The following is a 25,150-nucleotide window of genomic DNA, read 5'->3' as shown; positions in this document are numbered from 1 at the left end:
GATTTGAGCTCCCTGAATCATACAGCACATTTCCACTGACTATCCAGTTTTACATATGGTAATGTATATGTTTTAACGCTACTCTCTCAATTCATCCCACCCTCTTCTTCCCCACTCTGTGTCCACAAGTCTGTTCTCTATGTCTGCACGTCCATTGCTGTCTTGTATCTGTAACATCTTTCTAGATTCCATATACATGCATTAATATAGGACATTTGTCTTTCTCTTTCTGATTTACTTCACTCTGTTTAATAGGCTCTAGGTTCATATAACTCATTAGAACTGAATCAAATGCATTCCTTTTCATGGCTGAGTATTATTCTATTGTATATATGTACCAAAACTTCTTTATCCATTCATCTGTCGATGGACATCTAGGTTGTTTCCATGTCCTGACTATTTTAAATAGTGTTGTGATGAACATTCGGGTACATGTGTCTTTTTCAATTATGGTTTTCTCAGGGTATATGCTCAGGAGTGGGAATCCTGGGTCGTATTTACCATGTATTTTATAATTCTAATGGATCCGGGAGTGAGGCCTTTCTGCCTTCATTGTCCTTAGGATTAGATGTTACTGCAGAAATGAAGAGAGAAAGCTTTTTGAAGGTTTCAGCCTTTTACATGGGAGAAGGAAATGGCAACCCACTCCAGTATTCTTACCTAGAGAATCCTGTTGATGGAGGAGCCTGGTGGGCTGCTGTCCATAGGGTCATACAGAGTCAGACACAACTGAAGCGCCTTAGCATGCATGCATGCATTGGAGAAGGAAATGGCAACCCGCTCCAGTATTTTTGCCTGGAGAATCCCAGGGACAGAGGAGCCTGGTATCCTGCTGTCTATGGGATCACACAGAATCGGACACGACTAAAGCGACTTAGCAGCAGCAGCAGCAGCAGCAGCCTTTTACATCATTCACCAAAATGTGGGTAAATGCTTGTTGATACATAAATGATTTTCCCCCCATGCAGAGAGGCAAGAGAGAGAAACTAGGTAAGAATAGGAGACAGAAGAAAGGAGGTTTGGGAGAAGGTGAAGGGATCACATGACTCCCTCTATCCAAATCTGGCTTAGAAGATAAACTATAGATCAATTTTGGGGACCCAAAAGCAGAGATTTGTGTCTTACTCTGAAGGAAGGACATGGGAAATTCTGTCCATCTTTTAGACAGAATAGAGCAGTGGTTGGAATAGTAAAGCAAATAGGTAGAGGATGTAAAGACCTGTTATAAGCCCCTAAACTCTAGTGATATGGGACAACATTCAACATTTTCCCATGGTCATGAGAGGGAAAAGTGACAGGTCGTTCAGAAGAGCCTTGCAGGACACAGACTCTGTATCTCTGATCTTGGATGCCATGTAGCCCCGTAAGTATCAGCAGCTTCCAGAAGCAGTGGGTCCAAAGGCTAGCAGCCAAGACCAAACAGGAAACATTAAATCTCAGCAGGGAAGTCAGATGATTACTACAGACTGGGAATGGACCATCTGTCCCAACTGTCCATCTGTCCCAACCCCACAACTTCCAGGATACCAAGGTATCTGAGCTTCCTTCAAAACCAGACAGCAGCCAAAAGAAGAGAAAGGATAAGCAGAGTAAGATTCCCAAATTAACTGACTTGTTAACAACAATGATGTGTGTGTGTGTGTGCGCGCATGTGTGCACACGTGCTCAGTCGTGTCCAACCTTGCCACCCCATGGGCTGTAACCCACCAGACTCCTCTGTCGTGGGATTTCCCAGGCAAGAATATTGGAGTGGGTTGCCATTTCTTACTCCAGGGGATCTTTCCTAATAATGATGATACTAATCTAGAAAGAAACTAGAAGTTCTAACGAGAAATATCTCAAATTGGCAAGATTAAGCTTTCCACTGCTGAATTGGATCCAGTTTTGCACAACTGACTCTATGACTGTGAAGTTAAAATCCATTTATACATGTATTCTTGTTCACTAAATTGTGAACAATGTGAGGGCAGAATCCAGTTTCAATAGATTATTTTATCCCTGGGACTTAGTAAAATTGCCTGAAATGGTAAAAATTGAGGAAGCAGGTATCGTATTAAATTAATATGAAAGAAATAAAACTCTTAATTTGTAAACTGGTTAGTTGTCCCCTGTCCTAGTCAATGTAATTGCTACCACTTAATGAACATTTCAGCTCTCCAGGTTCTTTCCATCTGAGATTGGGTATGACCTCCTTTTCATGATAGCAGGTGAGCTTCTGTGATAATTTCTCTGATAAAATGTTTTTCTTGCTGTATTTTTTCCAGTCTATTATTTGCAGGTGAGAGTCACATCCATGGCTCATCCCTCTCTCTTATTATAAAAGCTTAAAAGAGGAATGGAGGAAAAAGAGTCAAAAGCAGAAAAAAAAACCACACACACACACACACAGGAAAAGGGCTTGACAAAAGGAAATTACAGTAATTCATTGCTATAAAAAGTCTCTCATAAAAATGTGTTTGTGCTATAACATGATTCTTCCATTAGCATTTGGAAATAGTTTCCACATATAGAAGATAAACCTCTCCTAGATATTTCTGAACAAGCAACAAAACTTTGCTGCCATGTCAGGAAACCATTTTTCAGTGCCACTGATTAGTGATTTCTCTTTCACCTCAGTTATCTCTTTTCTGAGAAAGAATGGAAACAACTGGCAGGAGACAGAATTCCACATTAACCTTTGATAAGACAGTTTGTTAAGTAATAATTTCCTACTAAGTGATTAATTCTAAGTGTAATTGTTAGAAAACCAAGATTTCATTGACAGCAGGACTGGTTAATTCAAGGGCTGTTTTTTGCCTTTTTTTTTTTTTTTTTTTTTTTTACCAAAGCTGAGAATCTTCAAAAACCTAAGTTACCAAAGAGTATTTCCAAAGTGTTACCTAGGTTTACTGGGCTTCTCTAGTGGCTCAGGCATAAAGAATCTACCTGCAGTACAGGAGACCTGGGTTTGATCCCTGGGTCAGGAAGGTCCCCTGGAGAGGGGAATGGCTACCTGCTCCAGTATTCTTGCCTGGAGAATCTCATGGACAGAGGACTCAAATGTTTCTTGCAGAGTTTGTTTTTTTTTTAAAGTATAGCTTGTGTAATTCTGAGCATGAAATTTGATTAAACATTAATTACCTGGAATTTCTTCATTCAGAGAAAATTTGATGGAAGTATACAGGAATGCCCTGGCACTCAGATTTTCTTCCAATTAGGAAAAAGACAAAATAGATTAGATTTCAATTAGGAAGTTGTACTTCTTTATCAAACAAAAGAAAACAACAAAAGTCCAAAGAATTGTAAAACTGCTGTAGTTTGCAGAAAACCTAAAAGTAGGCTACAGAGATAGTAGCAATGATGATAAATTTTAGTGCTTTCTTTCTTTTCTTTCTTTTTTTTACTCTTTATGCCTTTGAAATTGTAGGTTAATGATATGACACTGCTCAGCTGAGATGGACAAGTACTTCCTAATAATGAGAATAGAAAGGTAATTCCTTACACTAAGGGGAAGTGTAAAAGAATAATGAAAATGTGAGCTCTAAAACTGGACTGCCATGGTTGGGATCCAGTTCCTGTGCTTTTCAGTGATGTGGCCTTGAAAGTGAAAGTGTTGGCCACTCAGTTATGTCCAACTCTTTGTAACTTCATAGACTGTAGCCCACCAGGATCCTCTGTCCACAGAATAGGGAAGCTGGATGTGACCTTGTGTGTGATGTGCACTCGGTCATGTCTGACTCTTTGCAACCCCATGGACTATAGCCCTCCAGGCCCTCTGCCCATGGGATTTCCCAGGCAAGAATACTGGAGTGGGTTCCTCCTCCAGAGGATCTTCTCAACCCATGTATCTAACCAAAGTCTTTTGCATCTCCTGCATTGGCAGGCAGATCCTTTACCACTCTACCACTTAGGAAGCCCGATGGAACCTTAAGCAAGTGAAATAATCTCACAATACTTGAGTTTCCTTATGTGTATCATGGAGATAGTAACTTACCTCAAGAGTTGTGAGGAATTACCTAAAATATGTAAAGACATTAGAACAGAGATTGGCACATTGTAAACCTTAACCAATACCAATCATTTTGACTAATTACTGATGAGTGGATTTTATCATTGTTTCCTAGCAATAACCCCCTATTCAGCTAGTCTTGCTATGTCTTATTGCCAGAAAGGACTGAGAGGTGTCAAGTGATATTTAATTGGTTTATATCCAATGGTTCAACACAACAAGATAAGACATTTATTTACCCTTGGGGTACAGAAAATTTATCTCAAAAAGTACATGCATATAATTGTATTTTCCAAAATTAGAAGCCATCTTTATAATGAATCATTAGAATTGACTTTCTGTTGTTTTGGGAGATGATTGGCAATTCCTACCTAAAAATTTCCAAGTTTAAATTCTTATGTGTAAGTCACTCAGTTGTGTCCAACTCTTTGGGACCCTTTGGACTATACAGTCCATGGAATTCTCCAGGCCAGAATACTGGAGTGGTTAGCCTTTCCTTTCTTCAGGGTATCTTCCCAACCCAGGGATCAAACCCAGGTCTCCTGCATTGCAGGCAGCTTCTTTACCAGCTGAGTCACAAGGGAAGCCCAAGAATACTGGAGTGGGTAGCCTATCCCTTCTCCAGGGTAACTTCCCAACCCAGAAATTGAACCAGCGTCTCCTGCATTGCAGGCAGATTCTTTACCAGCTGAGCTATCAGGGAAGCCCTATAAAATTCTTATAGTTGCCATATAGATCTAGAGGTTTGAGGTTTGATTGGCCATTCATCCATCTGCAGCTTAAAATCAAGCCTGCTATCAGAGGAAAATGTAAGTAAGTTGGCACTGCATGTAAGTAACTTTTTGGCCATCCAAGTGAAGTGGCCCTTCATTCAGATATGTATCTTGATTAGATTTTTCATAAGAAAATGTTAGCCTTATTTTCTGCCTGGTTGGTTGTTAAATATGTAATGATATTTGTGCTGAATGCTTCCTCTGGGGATTGTTCTTTGAACGTTTTGATGACCAGCAATTATTCAAGAAAGAAAATTCCTTTGTGATAATATTTACGAAAAACTGCCCAAAGCACATGAAGTATTCAAGATAAGCCACATTTTCTCTTAGATTAAGTAACAAGACCAAGAAGAGCACTAACACTATATTGTTTGAAGTCGTTATAAAACTGATATATTGAATAACGCTTCACTAAATTTATCATGTGTTTACCATAGGTACATTGTTAAAGGCATTATCCACTACATAAAAGAGAACACAAGAAAAATTATTCTCAGCTTACACAGAGAAAATTATGATTCCTCTATCATAACAAATCTTTTTTTTTTTTTTTAAATCTTATTCTGAGTTCTTATTTGCTTTGGTCACAAGGAATCTTATTTTTATCTAGGAACTTCTAAGGTACTATATTTCTAAACCTTTATCAGGCTATACACAGAAAGCAAATGCTAATATTTGTATGGCATACTGAAGAAAAGAGAAGAGGTAGCCATCTTAGGATTAGAACTTCCAACCACCCCTGGCTTCCCTGAAGGCCAAGAGTTCAGGATGTTTGCACACCAGAAAATCATTCTTGGCATGCCACTGGAAAATCTTTCACATTGTATGAATGATTGAAATCAACCTTAAAAATCTTTGTATAAGGAGACAAGAAATAAAAAATGAAGTAATCAGATCACTGATTAAAAGCTGAGAAGTAGAGGATACCCAAGGAGTGCCAAGGTTATGTAATATAGATCAGAGGTTTAGTAACAGTCAGGCTGTCAGCATTTTGCAGAGGACCCTAAAGAGAAAGAAGTCTCCTCAGTAATCCTGGGTCTTGGTGTACGAGTGAACTAGGGTCCAAAGCACAGACAAAACCTAAGACATATCTGAATTGCAAGGGCCATGATATGACAAGACAATTTCCAGTGCATAGTAGTAGGGAAAAGACTAGGGAGATGAACAAGCAAGTTTTCAGAAACTGGAAAACATGAGGAGAAATGCACACTATAACCTACTTTCTTAGGCATAACTAGATAAAGATTTTTCACAAATGTTATAAGGAGAAACTAGAAACTGACATCAGAAACCCACTAATGATTTACTGATATAAAATTATCTTTGAAATCTACATTTGAGTCAACATTGTAGTAAAATATAAGTAATATTCAATATATAATATGTTTTTCATCATTTAAAATTATTTTTTGTTATAATCTTTCATTAAGTACAAAGCTGAAGGATCCTTCACTCTCTTAAAGTAGGATTGAATTCCACCTTGAATCCAAGGTGGAATAAAATCAGGCCATTTATACTCCTCAGAAAATGTTTTAAAAGTCTTCTCTCTCGCTCTGGAGACGATGCACAGCATAATTTCAACAAATAGATTCTGCCATCTATCTGCTGACAATTCCCACATTCACATCTTTAGCCAGATGAAAGTCTAAATTTGTATGTACAATTTTCTACTCAATATCTCCACACTTGGATATCTTTTTAGACATTCTAATTTATAAGTGTCAAAATGATCTCTAGATCTTGCTCCCACCCCACCCCTCTTTCATCCAGAAACTTCCTTATCCTAGTTGATAATACCAGCTTTCCAGATGATCAGATCCCAAGTTTAGGAATCTCTTTGTCTCTTAAATCATTATATTTAATTCATCATAAAACCTTTTGGCTTAACATGGAAGCCAAATGATATCACTCTTAATTATTATTGTATTATATTTCTGAAAGCTTCTAGAACAGTGTCTGCTATATATTTTGTGCTTGGGACTGAGCACATGAAAATCCATTCTTAGAGGAGAATACTAACAGAAAATAACTTACTTGCTCAATATCTCATAGACAATAGCAGAATTTAACTCAGGTGTTTGAATTCCACACTACTGTTCTTTTCACTGTGCTATGCCTCCTCCTAGATGTGTTGATAGAATCCTCATAATGGATATCAGAATTTTTCTGAGGAAGAGTGTTGAACTGGTGGGAGTATGAGTTTAAGTCCTGACTCTGCCGCTAAGCAAGAAGAATCTGAGTACAACAGCTTCTGGCTTGCAGAAAGAAGTTGAACTAGATCATTCCTAAGGTCCATTCTAGAGCCAAATAAGTTCAGTGACATTGTAAAAGTTTCCCATTTTTTCATCATCAGTTGAGAGTATCCGCAGGATAAGAGTGCCTACCAGATGTGCCAATCTGATTCTTAGATTTTCAAGGACAGCCAGAAGTAGTAATCTTGTTGAATGAGACAGGGTTTCCCAGGGCTGGTTGCTAACACAGTGACATTTGGCTCAGTGTGCACTCTCAGTGGTGATGCAAATGTGGATTATTTGTGTAAAACTGAGTGTGACATTGATCTATTTACTTATTTATTTAATGTATTTATCATGTGAAATCAAACCCACATCCAAATTCATGGTGTGATGCCTTAGAGTTTATAACAAGACTTTGTGTGGTTTTTCTAGCTCGTTAGGTTAAAGTTCATTGTATACATATTTGTACATGTATTTGTGTTTATTCCTTTACCTCACATGTAACAATATTTGTCTCAAAATACACTTTCCCAAGCCCAAGCATCTCTTTATTCCAGCCAAGACAGTTTTCCTACAATTTTTCCTTTAATCTCCCTTTTATTTGAGCCTTTTTGTTTGTCTTACTTCCTCCGTCCCTCCCTTCATTCCTCCCTCTTTCTTTCTTTTCTTTCTCTCCTTTTTTTTCTTTCTTTCTGGCTTATTTTCTCCACCACTTTGGCTCAGAATATTTTTCTTAAAATGTGTTTTATCCATGCAGGATACAAGATGAATTTTAGTTAAATTGAATGGAATAAGATATTAGTTTCTGATTTTTAGCTTTACAGTCCTATGTTTCTGTTTATGTGCTTTAGGATTTGAGGGAGCTTGCTAATGTGTGCTACATAGGGAACTAGACAGTCTATCTTAAGTTTTTAAGATAGAATATTGCTATTATCTCTTGGGTCTTATCCTCACCTACTAAACTGGAAGTTCTTTAAGGTCAACACTATGTCCTATTCATCTTTATTTGCCTACAGCTATAGTACCTGGCACACTTTATGTACCCAATAAATATTGAATACCCAACCATCTGTAGTAGAGTTTCTATGCACATGGAACCACTTCTGCTGTTAATCTAATTCTGATTTGACCACACTGGGAATTTGAAGTCAAAACAGGCTATTGCATCTTCCCAGAATCTCGAGGAAAAATTTGGCTTCTTAGGATTATTTGTCCAATTGCATTTTGGGTGAATCTTTCTATGCCTGAATCAACCCATGAAGCTTCCCTATTATTTACACTGACTTACCTGTAGTTTTAGGAATTGCTGATAATAGAATTTTTTTCCAAAGTTCTTGAAATCAAATATGCTTTACTGAAACATTTCTGGATATGGAGAATCAGAAACATGTGGATTAAATCTCCCTGAAAATGTCTTTGGTTATAAAAATTAAGGGGAAAAAGTGTTTGGCGAGAAGCATTATGGGTGATGCCAAACTCAAATTGTTTGAAAAATGTGTGTGCTGGTTAGATAAACAAACAAATAAGTTTTATTTCCCTCTTGCCTTGTAAAATCTCACACTCATTGTAAAAAATCTCAGGTCAGGTCACAGCCAAGTTTTATAAAGTTTTTTGAGCAGTCTGTATTTTTCTACTTTGCTTCATCATTGGAGGCAAATAGCTATATAGATGAATGTTCTTGAGAATGCAAGTATGCAATGCTGATGTTTCTCAATAGATTTTAATGGATTGAGTGATGTAATATGTATTTGTAATATTTATTTGATTTCTGAATGTTAACTGCAGAGTTTATCTGAAATAGTTACTTTGTAAGAAAAGCAGTTAACTTGTTCAACTTAAACTGTTCAAAATTTTTGACATCACATGACTTGTGAAAAGAAAAAAATGCCTTTATCACTCAAAAAACAAACTTTAAAGTAAATTAGTCCCCAAATCCTGCTTAGTAAAAGGAATTGTTTTAGGTTCAAAACACATTTTATTGTAATGTCCTTATCATTCTTTTCATCCTCTTCATCAAAAGCCATCAAATACTTTGATAAGTAACTATGTCCCTGTACCAAGCACAGTTTAAAGAGAATCACATAAATATGGTCTATGGTTAGAAATAGATTAGATATACATGGATATGTATACCTTAGTACAGCAGAAGAAAGACATTAAAAAATTAATGGGCCATAAAATATTTCTGTCAATGGCGCTCACATGTAAGACTGAATTATTATCACCTGGAAAGGTTATTAAAAATTCAAGTTGCAAAATTCTCCTTCTCAGCACAGAGCTTTTGACTGAACCAAGGATGAGGAGTCTTCATTTTCATCACAGATCCAAGTGGATTCTAATGGTGATTATCCAAGTAGTACAAACATGGATTTAGATGAAAAGAAAGCTTGAGGCTGATATCAGGCAGAAGCACTAAGGAAATTCTACCTCAAGACATAGGCAGACAAGGACAGTTACATCACCTAATCAGCACCTGTTTGTAGATATTTTTAGACTATAATTATGAATTTCCAGTAATGCATCTGTTCATTTAATACATATTTATTAAATGGCCAGGTAAGTTTTTTTAAAAAATAAAAATACAAATCCATGTCTTCATGAATTTTACATTCTATTTGGGGGACACATTCTATAAAAAATAAATAAAATAGCTTGTATATCAATCAGGTAATGATAAGTGTCAAGAAGAAAAAGTAAGGCTTGAGTTGAAATTTTTAGGAAGAATGGAGAGAAAAGGCCTTGTTAAGAAGGTGATATTTGAGTGAAACTTAAAGGAGGCAAGGAAACAGGGAATAGTCACTGGAATACCCTAGAAGGAAAGCTTCCAGTATGAGGGAACAGCAACTGCAAAGGTCTTGAATTGGAAGCATGACTGGTGTAGTTGGAATGCAGTGGTCTCAGAGAGTAGACAACAAAAAAGTGAGAGAATGTAATGGGGAAGGAGGTTTAAAGAAGATTTTGTCTTCTCTGAGAAGTATGGGATGACATGAAAGGGTTTGAACTGAGGAAAAACCAATACAAAAATGTTTTCACTGTAAATGAAATGGAAATAAAGTGACAGCTTACTTCTTCACTCTGCAGTGCTTTCAGAGATAGCAGTGTGTAGTATTTGTGTTGTGGGGCTATTTGGATGGATGATGGCACCCACTCTTATCACTTCATGGCAAATAAATTGGAAAACAATGAAAACAGTGACAGACTTTATATTCTTGGGCTCCAAAATCACTGCAGATATTGACTGCAGCCATGAAATTAAAAGACTCTTGCTCCTTGGAAGAAAATCTATACCAAACCTAGACAACAAAGTAGAGACAGGCACCTTGCTGAAAAAGGTCCATCTAGTCAAAGCTATGGTTTTTCCAGTAGTCATGTATGGATGTGAGAGTTGAACCATAAAGAAAGCTGAGCACCGAAGAATTGATGCTTTTGAACTGTTGTGTCGGAGAAAACTCTTGAGAGTCCCTTGGGCTGCAAGGAGATCAAACCAGTCAATCCTAAAGGGAATCAACCTTGAATATTCATTGGAACAACTGATGCTGAAGCTGAAGCTGCAATGCTTTGGCCACCTGATGCAAAGAACTGGCTCACTGGAAAAGATTCTGATGCTGGGAAAGATTGAGGGCAAGAGGAAAAGGGGGAAACAGAGGATGAAATGGTTGGATGGCATCACTGACTCAATAGACATGAGTTGAGCAAACTCTGGGAGATAGTGAAGGTCAGGGAAGCCTGAAATGCTGTAGTTCATGGGGTCACAAAGAGTTGGACATGACTTAGCAACTGAACAATAACATCATCAAATATTTGTTCATGACTGATATATATTATTTCGTGGGCACTGAATCTTGGATTTTAAAGTCCATACTATTTTTCTATGTTAAAGAAAATGAGATTAAAGATGCTGTCCATATTTCATAGTTTATGGATTTTAAAGATACTGGACCTACTTAATATTATTCTAGCTCAAGGAATGTTAAGTAATATATAAAAATTTTATAAATGGTCACAAGTATAATGAATAGTGAGTACTTGGGAATCAAATATTAGAAGTATAAGGATTAGTCTCATTTTCCAGATAAGGAAATGAAACTAAGTTAGCTTGCCGATTTTTACATAGCTACCAATATTAGAGCTAGGTCAAGCTCTAACAGTTTATCTCACTTTCAGCATTGGGCTCTGGAATGTTCTACAAGATTAGAGATAATTCTAACAAGAATTGCCCAAGAATTGGTGGATGCTATCTATGATTCATTACTTAAAGCCCCTACTCAAGATAAGTGATCTATCTAGTTCCATGCATCCATTTAACATAAAATAGGGTCATAGAATGTTAAAATGGGAAGGCACAGAGGAGATGGCAGTCCAACTCTCTCATTTTTAAGATAAGAAATGTGTTCTGTGAGATTTTTGTTCTTCAGCTGTGTCCTCGGTCTAGTTCATTTCTTTTTCAAGCTGATGCTATTTTCTAACTCAGGGCTCCTCTGTAAATCACTACAACTAGATTTGCCTAACATGATTATTTGAATTATGCCCATTTATTCTTTTCATTGGCAGCAAAATAAAAATGTCTAGGTCTTCTTTTTTTGTAAGTCAAGTTTTCTGGTAGCAATCTCAAAATCTTTGACTATGTGCCACTTCTGCTGCTTTGCTAACCAGCCATTTAGAATATAAACTTTTGGATCAGAAATATAAGGAATTCAAAGAAAAAGAAGTAATACTTGGTTGAGTGGCTTGGCTTTCTTTGCTTCTTTAGTATTCAAGTGGACAATTTGTACAATTTCCCTTGCTTTGATCTTAGCTGCCCACACTACCAAGTTGTAGGCACAATTACTTGCCCATCTCTACATCCACAGACTTTGAAGGACATGGAAAAAACACCCAGTGTGAAACATTCAGACTAAAAGTGCCTGTAGTTGCTGCTGCGGCTGATTTGGACCGTATGAGGTGAGACAGTGCTGGACAGGCCTGCCCCAAAGCCACCTACCCTGCCAAACCTCGCTGTCTTGCCAACATCGTTTCCTGAATGATGAAGCGCCCCAAAGTGTGTCCCCTGACATGCCCTTGAAAGAGAAGGAATGCCCAATCAGGAATTAATTAATGGGAAGAAAAAGGCAAGAAAGAGTTTTCTATTTAACTTGGAACCATAATAACCACGAAATGGCTCTTGGTATGTTGTGAATCAGATTGCTGTCAAATCCGTGTACTTTTTGATTTGGATACACTTCAGTGATTGTACTGTTTTTTGGTAAGAACTATTTGATGTTCATGACTTTGAAGTCATTTAGACTATGTTCTTTCCCCCCTTTCAAATAGAAGTTTTCATTTTGTCCACCACATAGAAAATGTAAATGCCAAAAGGTCTGAGTTCACTTTGAAAGTCCAAACCCACAAGCTCTCGTTGGCTTCTATACTTGGCCAGACTATCCTTCAGAGTTCCAGACCTTACGTTGAATGGGACAGTATGATGTCACAATGAATACTACATACTGTGAAGCAGACTACCCAAATTCAAACCCCTCAAAGGTATCTTCAAGGAAATTGCCTCATTTTGTTTAGCCTGTTTACTTCTTCCAATGTGGTAGTAAAAGTACCAAGTTCCCTGTCATACTCTACACTGAGCATTTGGGAGCCTGACACACATTAAGTAATTTATGAGAAGACTGGGATGGACTAATTTTTGGTAAGGTTTATTTGCATTTTAGTATTTCCTGTTCATGCAGATGATTTGAAATGAATTCCTTATTGATAAAGGAAACTAAATAAGCAATTACACAATGTTACAGACTGTTAGTTTTTTTTAAAAAAATTTAAAATATCTTAAATAGGTATTGGGTTTCACCAGTGGCTCAACAGTAAAAAATCTGCTTGAAATGCCAGAGGCACAGAAGATACAGGTTTGATCCCTGGGTGGGGAAGATCCCCTAAAGGAGGAAATGGCCACCCATTCCATTATTTTGCCAGGAAAATCCCGTGGGCAGCGGAGCCTGGTAGGCTGCTTGTTCACAGGATCACAAAGAGTTGGCCATGACTGAGTGACTGAATAAATAGGTATTACTTATATAACAATTTCTGTCCAACATATTGAAATACTGCTATTTATTATTTTCTGCTCTTCTTCTGTAATGCTTAAGCCCAAACTAAAGTTTTTTTTGTATTTTTACTAAACACAAATCACTATTTCCCTCTCTTTCCCTTCATCTCCATACCCCTGACTGTATACCAAGGGCATTTGACATTATCTTAGTTTGATTTTAATAATATTTTCTGGATAAAATTCACTAATAGTGGCCAGAGATAAAAAGGGAATAGGAATGCAATTTGCAAAGATAAGAAGGCAAGAGGAAATGAGGAGGAATAGGTCCAGAGATGCAAAAATAATATGCTAGAAAGTCCAGTTATAAAAATTCTTGTAAAAAAGAGGGAAGAGGTATCAAATTTACCTAACAGCTGAATGCTAGTATATTAGGTGCCACAGTTTTAGTTTTATTCACATAGCTCATGATGATAAATGAGTTGTATAATTATGGAGGTTTTTGGTGGAAAATGCAGAACAGAACTTTAGTAGCAACCAGGCTGTCAGCACTTTGCACAGAAACCCTAGCGAGAAGGAAAGCCCTTCTGTGATACTGAGACTTGGTATGTAACAGTGAACCCTCAGTTGATTATTGTAAATAAAGATAGCTGGAATTGGTCAACTTCATCTGACTATTGGAGAAGGAAATGGCACCCACTCCAGTACTCTTGCCTGGAGAATCCCAGGGACAGAGGAGCCTGGTGGGCTGCCATCTATGGGGTCTCACAGAGTCGGACATGACAAGCGACTTAGCAGCAGCAGCAGCGTCTGACTATATGTATTTATATAGAGCAATAGAACAGAGAGATTTAGAGCAGAATGAGGTGATCTATTCTGGGCACTTGAGAACTCTTTGCTGAATCAGTATCACCTGAGCACTGACAGAAAAGTAGGAATCAGTGAGGCAAATGGGGGGACTGATGGGGAGCATTTAGAAGAGCACTTCAGGCAAAAGAAGCCATGTGCAAAGGACTTGAGATAGGAAGGAGCAGATGAAGGCGATGTTTACTTTCTTCTGTCTTTAGGCTGAAGCTTAAAAATTCAAAGCATAAATGTCACCAAGTCCTATGGATTATCTTCTGTGTGTCCTTTAATTCTGGTGGAGTCAGTCGTAATATTACCAAGGTCCTTTTTGTTTTAAAGTAAGTCCTGCAAATGGGGAAGCTAACATAGAAGCAGCTGCTTTCACATGTGATCTTGATTTGGGAGTGTAAGAAACCCCGCCCCCCGCTTGCCCCACACTGTCTGAAAGGTACCTGCTATTTGTTTAGTATTAGATCACCTAAAATTCAACTGGTTGACTTTTGGTGACCTCTTGGTTTTATAGAGAGTCATTATTTAAAAAGTAGGCATCCTGAGGGGCATTATAGTTAAGCAGGAATTTAATTTTCTTACATATGATCTAACAGAAAGAGCCTGGACCTCTTGAAAATGGATGCAAAGAGCCCTGGAGGGAGGGAGAAAATGGAGATGGGAAACCAGATCCTCAGGGAGGGAATTAAAAGGTGTAACAGAAAAAGTTTATCTACTTGAAAATTTCACTGCTGATTTCTAAAGTCTTTCACACTTGGATTCTCCCAGATCTTATATTGGGACTATTAGTATAGAGCGGCAGGAGAGAGTCTTAGCAATAAGGAGAATCTTATGAATGAACTTCACAGTCATGTTCCTGGGAGAGACTATGGGCACATCATTGTATGTGTCATGATGCCAAGATTTGTAGTAAAATGAAAGGAATGCCCCCTGCATTCCTGTTTTTACTGCTTTGAAAAAGGCTAAAGAGAAACTGGCATCAAGCGACAAGCTTCTGTCCTCCATACTCGAGTTTCCAGAATTGATGGTAGTGAATGATCCAGGCACACACTCTACTCTCCCTCGTGTGCCTGTTGTCCTCAATATACTGCATGAACCTTGCATCAACTGTAGAGTCTATAGTTTGAAAGTAAGTCACATATTGTTTATAAAATGTATGATGCATTTCATTGTTTGAATACTTTGGAGCAGTGGTAATAAGTGAAAAGGCGTTGATGGTGGAGATCTAGACCAATTGTTAGATTTTATATATTCTCATGGACATAATTCCCTTTGTACATGTTTACTTGATCGTGGTTTTGAAATTAGCTTTGTTAATGGGAAATCAATTTCATTACAGCTTGATCTCTCCGTTCCTTAGTTTCATCATCTGTGACCTAAGGAACCAAAGAATGGACTCATGAAAGCTCTTCTATTCCAGCTTGAACATGTTATGGCTCTTGTTCTCTCCCATGGTAGTTCTGTCACTGGCTATCAGTGCTGGTTGGAGTACTATAAAGGTTTGCTTCTGTTTGAAGCTGCCCAGTGAATCTTTCCTCTACCATGAAGTCTGTCCCTACAGGCTAAAAATGCACTGAAAATACTACATATTCACTGAAACAGCCCAGGAAGTGCCATGGTAATTGAAATGCCACTCACCTTTTCAGCTCTGAGAGGAGTTACATTTGCTATTTTTTGCTGAAATGGGAAAGAATGGTTCCCTGACTTTGTGCAATGGTTTGATTTTTAGATGAATTAATGTCACAAAACAGACACAATAGAGAAGTTTTAGTAACCATCCAAACAGTTTCACCCAGGCAGCAAAATGTAAGCCATGATAATGAATCATAATTGTTGGTACCATTGTCCAGGGTTTATAAAGATGATAATGCCATGGGCAGCTGAAGGTCACATCAGAGAACACAGTAAACCATCATCTCCCTTTGGCAAATGTTCATTTCTAAGAAAGAAAATTTTTTATATTTGTTATCAGTTCTAATTCTATAGGTGGAGAAATTGAGGCATAGAGAGCTTATATAGTTATCAAGTGGCAGAGTAAGTATTCAAATCCAAAAGTTATAGTTCTACTTAACAAATGTTGCTACCTCTATAAAACACTGCTTCCCAGGAATAAAAACTAGCCAACAGAAACTAGGAACTCTGAGTAATAATTAAAAAACATCCAAAACTAAGCACAATAGTTAAAAAAAAAAAAGCAGTTATTGAAGGTTGGAGGTCTGGGAATATTGACTTTCTGAATGTTCTAGACTTCTCTGAATCCCACATGCATGTACAGATATTGCATTGATCATGTGACTTGGCATGAGAGCTGAGACCTATCCACTCTCCACAACTTCATCACTAAAGAAGTGAGTGGTCCACCACGATGTAAGCATTAAGTTGTGGTGCAAGCTGGATGTTGGATGAGCCAGTGCCACAGCTCCCTATGCTTTTTGTCTGTCTCTGTGGAATGGATAACTTTATGGGTGGGCATCCTCCTTGGCTTTCTCGTCAGATCTTAAATTTAGGTCCTGCCCTGAGAAAGTTGAAGTTCTAAGAATTAAAGGCAGTTTCAGGTTCTGAAAGAGCAGTTATTCCCGTACATGTATGCTCCTCTAATTTAAAGCTAGATTAGTCTGCTAAATTAGTCAAAACATTATGAAGTGCACTTACGTTCAAAACTTGTTTTTGCTAATCCTCTAAACGTCACACCTTTGTTAGGGACCACATGGCTCCACGGGAGAAATGTGAAAGGTAGAAGAGTCTATGCTGGATATAGAGATAAAAAGTGTCTGCCCTCTGCTGCTGCTGCTGCTTTAAATAAAAAAAAAGTTTGTTGAAAACCAGTCCATTTGTCATAGGGATAGGGAGGTTTATCTATTCCCTTGCTATTTCAGTGGCACATAATAGAAGGTAGTATTCATTTGTGTTAGTGGACACATTATAGTTTCAACATCTGATGTTTATTTTCATCTGTCCTGACTTTCCCTAACTGCTTTACTTTTCCTTAATTAACCTGAAGAATCTGGCACATAATGCCCACAAAAGAAATGCTTACAGAATTCTTTAACTATAAAAATTTAGAATTTCCAGGATGTTAATGCCATAGAACAGCAGAGATCTCTAACATATATAAGATTTTCAGATCATAAAGAAAACTTCCCATGGTATTTTCTCTGTGGGATAGCAGGTTGGGGTGGGCCATGGGTAGATAAGGAAAGGAAACTAATATTTGATAAACATCTGCCAGCAAGTTTCATATACATTATTTTATTTAAATCTTCAACAGTTTTGAGAGGTAAATATTTCCACACTATTGTATATGTATAAAAAATTGGGCTTTAGGATATTAATTTGCTTAATGTCGTACCCTTTTTGATAAAGCTGAAGTTCAAAGTCAGGTATGTATGTATCAAGATTTGTGCATACTCTTTCCGCTGAATCCCATATCTCAGAAGGATGTCACTTATTAGGATCATTCAGCTTCCTAACGACACATGCAGCACATTCATGACCATCTTGTTAGATACACTAGTAACTCTTTGGAATCCTTGTCTGATGCTATGGTGTTTTCTTCCCTTCTTACCCCTTATTTACCCATACTCTTCCTTCTTGATAGAAAATCCTTAGAGAAGAGAGAAAGAAATTTAGCTAACATCATAACATGCTGAAGCAATATTATGAGCACAGTTGATATCAACAAGAGGAAGTGTTTTGTTTCAGTTTGAAGATTCCAAAGAATCAGTCTTCTGAAGCCCTTCCTTTTTCCACTGTGCTCCTCCCGTGGAGCCTGATCCTTGGCAAGCTGATGGAGATGGAGCTGGTGTCAAAGGGATTGTGAAATTGGAGACAGCAGGAAACTGCAGATGCCTAGCTCATTAATATCGATGAGTTTCTCCAAAGCAGAACTTGAGAAAAGGCCATGGGTGCATGAATGCTAAGTTGTTTATGTTGTGTCTGACTCTGAGGGACTCTATGGACTGTAATCTGACAGGTTCCTCTGTCCTTGGGATTATCTAAGCAAGAATACTGGAATAGGTTACCATGTCCTCTTCCAGGGGATCGTCTCAACCCCGGGATCAAACCCGTATCTCTTATGTCTCCTGCATTGGTAGGCAGGTTTCTTACCACTAGCACCACCTGGGAAGCCCGGTCTATTTTTTACAGAACAGACTTTTGGGCTCTGTGGGAGAAGGCAAGGGTGGGATGTTTTGAGAGAACAGCATCAAAACATGTATATTATCAAGGGTGAAACAGATCACCTGCCCAGGATGGATGCATGAGACAAGTGCTCGGGGCTGGTGCACTGGGAAGACCCAGAGGGATCAGGTGGAGAGGGAGGTGGGAGGGGGGATTGGGATGGGGAATACATGTAAATCCATGGCTGATTCATGTCAATGTATGGCAAAAACCACTACAATATTGGAAAGTAATTAGCCTCCAACTAATAAAAATAAATGGAAAATAAAATAAAATGATAAGATGATAAAATGATAAGATGATCCCAGAAAACGTTAAGTGGGGAAGTATGGAAAGTGAGGCAAGGAAGCACGGAGAGCCAATACTAAGTATTTCAATGAACACGTTACTGCTGGGGGCCAACTGGACTCAGTCCACTAGGGGCCCTTTGAGAAAGTGAATGTGATGGGGAGGCTGGGCATTAATTTCTATTTTGTATTAGTTGAAGTTTATTCCTAGGGTCTTTAATTCTCCTGTACTTTAAGTTGTTCCTGTCTTTCACAGGTCCTGCTTTCATAGTCCCTGAAAGAGCCTTCAGGCAGTGTCAAGAGAAACCCAGGTAAGAATTTGTCTATTTGTCATGGATTTTACTGTAGCTATTAGTGAAAATCACAGCACCAAAGGGATTATCTCAGCAAAAATACTGGAGCGGGTTGCCATTTCCTCCTCCAGGAGATCTTCTCAACCCAGGTATCAATCCCAAGTCTCCTGTGGCTTGGCATTGACAAGCGTATTCTTTACCACTGAGCCACCTGAGAAGCCCTAGGTGTCAGTGAAGTGGGAGCCAAAGTATGGAGCAGGATAGCAGCAGCTGCTACAGACATCTCTATGAGTTGATAGGAGTAAGGGTGATTTGCACCATTCTGTAAACTCCTCGTGAGTGTGTGATTGATTAGTGATTGGATACTCTGGAAAGAGGCAGTATAGTGCCCTGGGTCTGAGCATGGACTCTAGACCCAAGTCATCTCTGATACTTCTAGCTGGGTTAACTTGGTCAAGTTGTTTAACCTCTCAGTACCTGTTCTCCCATCTGTATATAATGAGGATGGTGATAATAAAACCTACCTCAGGTATGTTGGTGTCAGGTTGAAATGAGCTAATATAGGTAAAGCATTTACAATTGTTCATTATCATTCAGTTTCCAAGTTGTGTCCAACTCTCTTCTTTACCCCATGGAATGCAGCATGTCCTGCTTCCCTGTCCCTCACCATCTCCTGGAATTTGCCCAAGTTCATGTCCTTTGAATCACAGATGCCATCCAACCATCTCATCGTCTGTTGACCTCTTCTCTTTCGGCCTTAAATCTTTCCAAGCATCAGGGTCTTTTCCAATGAGTCAGCTGTTTGCATCAGATGGCCAAAGTATTGGAGCTTCAGCTTTAGCAACAGTCCTTCCAGTGAATATTCAGGGTTGATTTCCTTTAGGTTTAACTGGTTTGATCTCCTTGCTGTCCAAGGGGCTCTCAAGAGTCTTCTCCAGCGCCACAGTTCAAAGGCATCAGTTCTTCAGCGCTTTGCCTTCTTTATGGTCCAGCTCTCACAACTGTACTTGACAACTGTAAAGACCATAAACTTAACTATATAGACCTTTGTCAGCAAAGTGGTATCTTTGCTTCTTAACACACTGTCTAGGTTTGCCATAGCTTTCCTGCCAAGAAGCAATCACCTTGTAATTTCATGGCTGCAGTCACCATCTACAGTGATTTTAGAGCGCAAGAAGAGGAAATATGCCACTGCTTCCACCTTTTCCCCTTCTATTTGCCATGAAGTCATGGAACCTGATGCCATGATATTAGTTTGTTGTTTTTTAATATTAAGCTTTAAGCTGGCTTTTTTTTTCTCTCCGCCTCTAACCTCATCAAGAGTTTTTTTAGTTCCTCTTTGCTTTCTGCCATTAGAGTGGTATCATCAGATTTACAACAGTACCAATCTCAAAATAAGCACTCTTTTTTTTAATTCATACAAACCTATATTGCCTCCTGAATTTTGCAAATATAGAACTGAAATTTCAAAGATCTTCCTAGTGAATTCTTTAACTAGAAAACTTTCTTTTATGTTCTATCATCAAATTCTACTTACCCAGACCCAAGACTTCACAAATATCTTAACACAAAATCTGTCCAAATTTTGAGTAATCAGAGAATTCAACTTTTAAGGGGTAAAAGTTTTTAAAACAGCAAGAGGTTCTGAAAACCAGAAAGGACTGGTATTGCCATAAATGGTTTGGACATCTTCAGAACTCCAAATAAACAATACCTACTATTACATAGATTCCTTTGTATTGGAGATGAAATATGGCAGTGGGTTATGACTGAGGGGGCAAGTGCTAAGTGTGCTAAATTCACCATCTCCTTTAATCTTTATATCAAATCCATGGGGTAGATATCACCACTCAGTTCTTCAGATGAAGAGACAGATTCAGAAAGCTAAAATAACTTGCTCAAGATCCGAAACTAGTAATTTGTGGGCATTGGGAGTCTGACACCAGTGCATGTTTTTTAAAACCACTATGTGCAATTGAAACACTGCAACAAGCTAAACGTTATTCTCTACTGACATTCACTTGATATACTGTATACTCAGGGTGGCTTGGAATCGAAGCTTGTGTTGAGTTCTGCTCTATTACTTATGGCATCACTTAATCTTTCTGAGCTTGTAATATTGTATTTTCTGTATGAGAGGAATAACGGCTTTTGCTTCATGGGGCTATTTTGGGAATTCTGTGAAATTAAAGAAGTACTTTATAATTCAGTACGTATAAATTTAATCATGTAAAAGGATAAGGGTTTTGGAATGAGAGGCTGAGAGTCTCAATAAAAATAGTAACAAGGGAATTCAGATTAAAATTTATTTAATCTTTATATTCATATAGTTAAGCTTTTAATTGATATTCTTTTTCCTTTTTCATCTTATTAATTCACATCACAAGCCTGTATTAATCACTTACTGTATAAGGCATGTTTTATGAGCTGGGAATATAAAGGTGAAAGTAACATGGTATCTATTGATACATTCAAGTTGCTTAAAAGTCTAGAAGCATAAAAAATATCTCAGAATTTTTCTTAAAATAGCAGCAAGGAGATTATGGTTATGAGATTTCATTTCGCCCATCCTCTTCTTTTTCTCCTTCCATCCTTCCTGCCTTCCTCTTTTCTTCTTTTTAAAATTCTACTTTGGGTCTTAACTGAGAAAAAAAAAGATAACCAGCTCACCATTTTGTCTGCCCTCAAACTTATTGTTTGGAAATAGTTAAGTAAATGCTTTCATTTAGACATGTGCTCATTTATACATAGATATGTCTATCTGCAAATAAGGCCTTCCCAATGCTGTGAAATATTAAGATCTTTAAAACCATTAAGACTGTTAGCTTTGGCTATAGATAAGCAGAATAAACAAACCCCTTTCCAAGTGAGAATTAGTTTTGCTGCCTTTATTGGTTTTTGAAGCTCAAGGAAGCCACAGTTTCAAAAAATAGCTTATCCCTCAGACTGATAATTTTCTGATAGGCTTCATTATTTTGTATCTAGTGTTTCTCACAGGTGCAGATAGCAATGTTTCTGTGTTGGCTGTGAATGGCCTTTAATGGTTTCCTGATTTGTGTTAGTCTTTCTGCTTGTATATAATTAGTTATCTACTTACTCATCTCTTGGCCTAATACTGGCCTTAATAGCTAATACACACAAGTGTCTTTTTACTCAAATAGTCAATTAATGTATAAGTGCAAATAGAGCTCGAAAAGGTCTTTCTGAATTTCCCAGGGAAATTTGATGGGTTTTCCTGTTAATTCAGTAGTCTTAATTCCTTCCTCTGAGCCCTGGTTCTTAAGGTGTGATTCCAATCCCCCACCCCCCACCCCGCCCCCAGAGGACTTCTGCCAATATCTGGACACATGTGTGGTTGTTACAACCGCCACTGCCATCTAGTAGGATGCTGCTCACCACCCTGCAAAGCACAAGGCAGTCTCTACAACACAGAATTAATGGGAAGAGCTGACTCATTGGAAAACACCCTTATGTTGGGAAAGACTGAAGGCAAAAGAAGAAGGGGTGTCAGAGGATGAGAGGGCTAGGTGGCATTTCTGACTCAGTGGGCATGAGTTTGAGCAAACTCTGGCAGATAGTGGAGGACAGAGGAGCCAGGTGTTCTGCAGTCCACGGTGTCGCAGGGTCAGACACAACTTAGTAAGTGAACAACAGAAATATCTGCAGTGCTGAGATTGAGAAACTGTGAATCTAATCTCATTCTTATGTAAAAATTAAAAACGTTGGGAGATTAGCTGCATTCTCTAAGGTTAATTCTGCTAGCCATAGTCCTGGATTTCCCAGTGGCAGGATAAGGAAGATCTTGTAAACTTAATCCATCAGCAAATTATAGGAACCAACAACACCTCATCCGAAAGATTTATTATTCCAAAATGAAGCAAATCAGAATTTTAACTTCGACTCATTTTAAAGACCCTCTTCCTTTTATTTTAAATATATATATGATATGTGTGTATCAATGAGAACACCACCTTAATCTTTTTAGTGTCTAAGATCTCTAATTAAATAGAAAGGTAAAGAATAATGAATGCAACTATCACTTGTTAAAGCACCAGAATTTGGGTGACAATTGTATATTATTCACTTTTTTCAAACTCTCCATCGAGTTTTCTAATTTTCAGACCTTTGCTCATACTGTTCCACTCTTTTCTAGCTATTAAAATTCTATCCATTCTTTAGAACCAGCTCTCTGTAAAGCTTTTCTGGATAAGTCCATAAAAAATGATTACTTCTTTTTTACATGGGTTTCACGAATTCCAGCAGTCTTTCTGTAGTCATGATCTGGGAGGGAGGGCAGTCAGTGGTCCTGAAGAGAGATCTTAGCTCCCTGCCCAGGAATTAAACCTAGGACACCTAAATGAAAACCAAGAGCGCTAGCCACTAGACCACAAGAGGCTAGAGCCAGAAGCAAAGTGCCCTGGATCTTGCCCCTATTTGAAAGCAAGAATGTTTCAAGGAGGCAAAAACTATAAAAACAGTTGCAAAATTTATTATTGAAGACACAGAACAATGTATGGTGGAGCACACAGGAAAACAATTTGTTTATCCAACTCAGAAGCAGGGCAGAGATACACACCCAGAAAGAAAGGGTATGGGCATCCTCTCTAATGAGGAGAGGCACAGTAAGTCAGAAGTTAGGCATAGATACATGCCTGGAGAGGACTGTGGGCGTCCTGAGTGAAGAGGAGTGCAGTACAGAGATGATGTAAATCACTTGTACAGAACAGTCTTTCTGGTCTTTGTTTACTATTGGCCAATTATCTTGTTTCTTCACACCTGACTCATCAGGTCCATGGATCCTCCCCAAGATGCGTGTGGAACTTTTTGCTAAGATAAATCCCACCACAGAAGCCTATGGGTGCATTTCCACACTAATTATGGGGTGGGGCCTCCTCCCTCTTTGACCTTCAAGGAACCTCCCTACACGTGTGCAGACAGGGAAGTCTTCCTGACCTCAGGAGTGGGCACCTTATCTCTGTTTTAGCAGAGCTCAGCTTTTACCACTAGCTTTGTCCTTGGGGTGTCTGGGTGAGAACAAAGTTGAATTTTACTCTGCTTGACAAATACCAGGTGTCCAGCCCAGAGGTCCACTGTCTCCTACCTCAGGCCTCTGTCAAAAATTTTATACGTATGCATTTATAAATATGTGTATTTTATTTAACATATATGGCATCTTCAACTGAATTTTAAATATTTTATATTTAAAGGTAAGACACTCTGTTTTATATCTTTCATTTTTATCATAACACCTATCTAGTGAACATAAACTTAGCTGGCGTTCAAAAGATTCAGATTGATACTCTGGATTTGAAGTCTATAGTAAAGATATTACCAAAATAATATTTCTTATTGTGGAGGAACTGTGTCCATAACATGCTAAAGGAAATTCCTTATTTTTCCTCCTTACTTTGGTTATCTCTCAAATACTGTCATTCAAATTTATTTCACAATGTTTTAAAGTACCAGAAAAAAGGTAATTTATTAGCTAATACTGAAAAGACAGAGAGCTACACCAACATAAATTTTCCTGTTTAGTTTGGTATATTTTTAAAGCATTTAGAGTTTCTAAAAACCTTTTTCCCACAGAATGTTCTTTCTTGTTAGTGAAAACTCTGGAGGGAGAGAGGTGGAGGGTAAAAGGTGAGGACAGATAAGAATTCAGATGTGTGTTTCTCAGAGGGCAGCAAGTGGTGTGGCTTTGATTTGGATGCCTAGAGCTTATCTAATATACTTGTGAATCATGTGGAAGAGGGAGCACACAGATTTCAAACTGTTAAATGCAACAAAACCCACACATGTGAGAGGGCAATGAAGCATGAAAGTAGGGAACCAAGTTTTGTAATTTTTCATTTGTGTTTTAAAAATTTTTCCTAACTGTGTTCATACCATAAAGAACAAATCAGAATATGAAGAGGTATATATTCTATATATGCATGTGGTGTGATCACATTTAAATACTAACATATTTCTTTCCAGCATTCCCTTGAAAGTATTTTCATCTGTTGCTTTCCAATTCACAAGTAGCTTTACTCTTCCCATCTCAGTACTAAAAATTCTTTTGGACCGTTCAGATTTTCTTTTCCAAACAAAACATAAAATTATATATTGCAGATGTGAGTTCTTTAGATTAAAAATGGGATCACAGCTTAAGGTTTAAAGATAAGGTATAGCAGTTTAAATATTTGCAGGGTATACTTTATCAATTATATATCACTTAATATCCCCAATGTGCTTAGTCTGTTGCCCACTATACAAAATAATTCTTGTTGAATTATTTTGCTCATGGGGAAACCTATTCATTTTAAGACTTTCTGCTCAATATTAACCTGGAAACAAGCTTAATTTTACTGTAGGGATGTTGTAGTTATAAAGTTTGATATGCCGAAAAAGGAGATTTTATATTTGGAAAATACCAATTACATCCTACTTCAAACAAATGCATTCTTCAAATGCAGGAATAGTACATAAGAGTTCCATAGTAGGTCAAGCATACTTTAAACTTTATGTACACTC

The 25,150-nt window shown here is 37.9% G+C and overlaps 1 long non-coding RNA gene across 4 annotated transcripts in view; it reads left to right on the top strand.

Annotated features, from left to right (window-relative positions):
• LOC110126619 (uncharacterized) overlaps positions 1-25,150 on the top strand; it is a 362,093-nt gene that overhangs the window by 100,665 nt on the left and 236,278 nt on the right. For all 4 annotated transcript variants that reach the window (XR_011491488.1, XR_011491485.1, XR_011491487.1 and 1 more), the window contains one exon: positions 18,601-18,655. This is a non-coding gene — a long non-coding RNA (uncharacterized lncRNA). The remainder of the gene's footprint in view (positions 1-18,600; positions 18,656-25,150) is intronic.

Source organism: Odocoileus virginianus, chromosome 15 (assembly GCF_023699985.2).
Source record: "Odocoileus virginianus isolate 20LAN1187 ecotype Illinois chromosome 15, Ovbor_1.2, whole genome shotgun sequence".
Classification (NCBI taxonomy): Eukaryota; Metazoa; Chordata; class Mammalia; order Artiodactyla; family Cervidae; genus Odocoileus; species Odocoileus virginianus.
The sequence above is the reverse complement of the archived record's forward strand: the minus strand, read 5'-3'. Positions and strand labels throughout refer to the sequence as shown.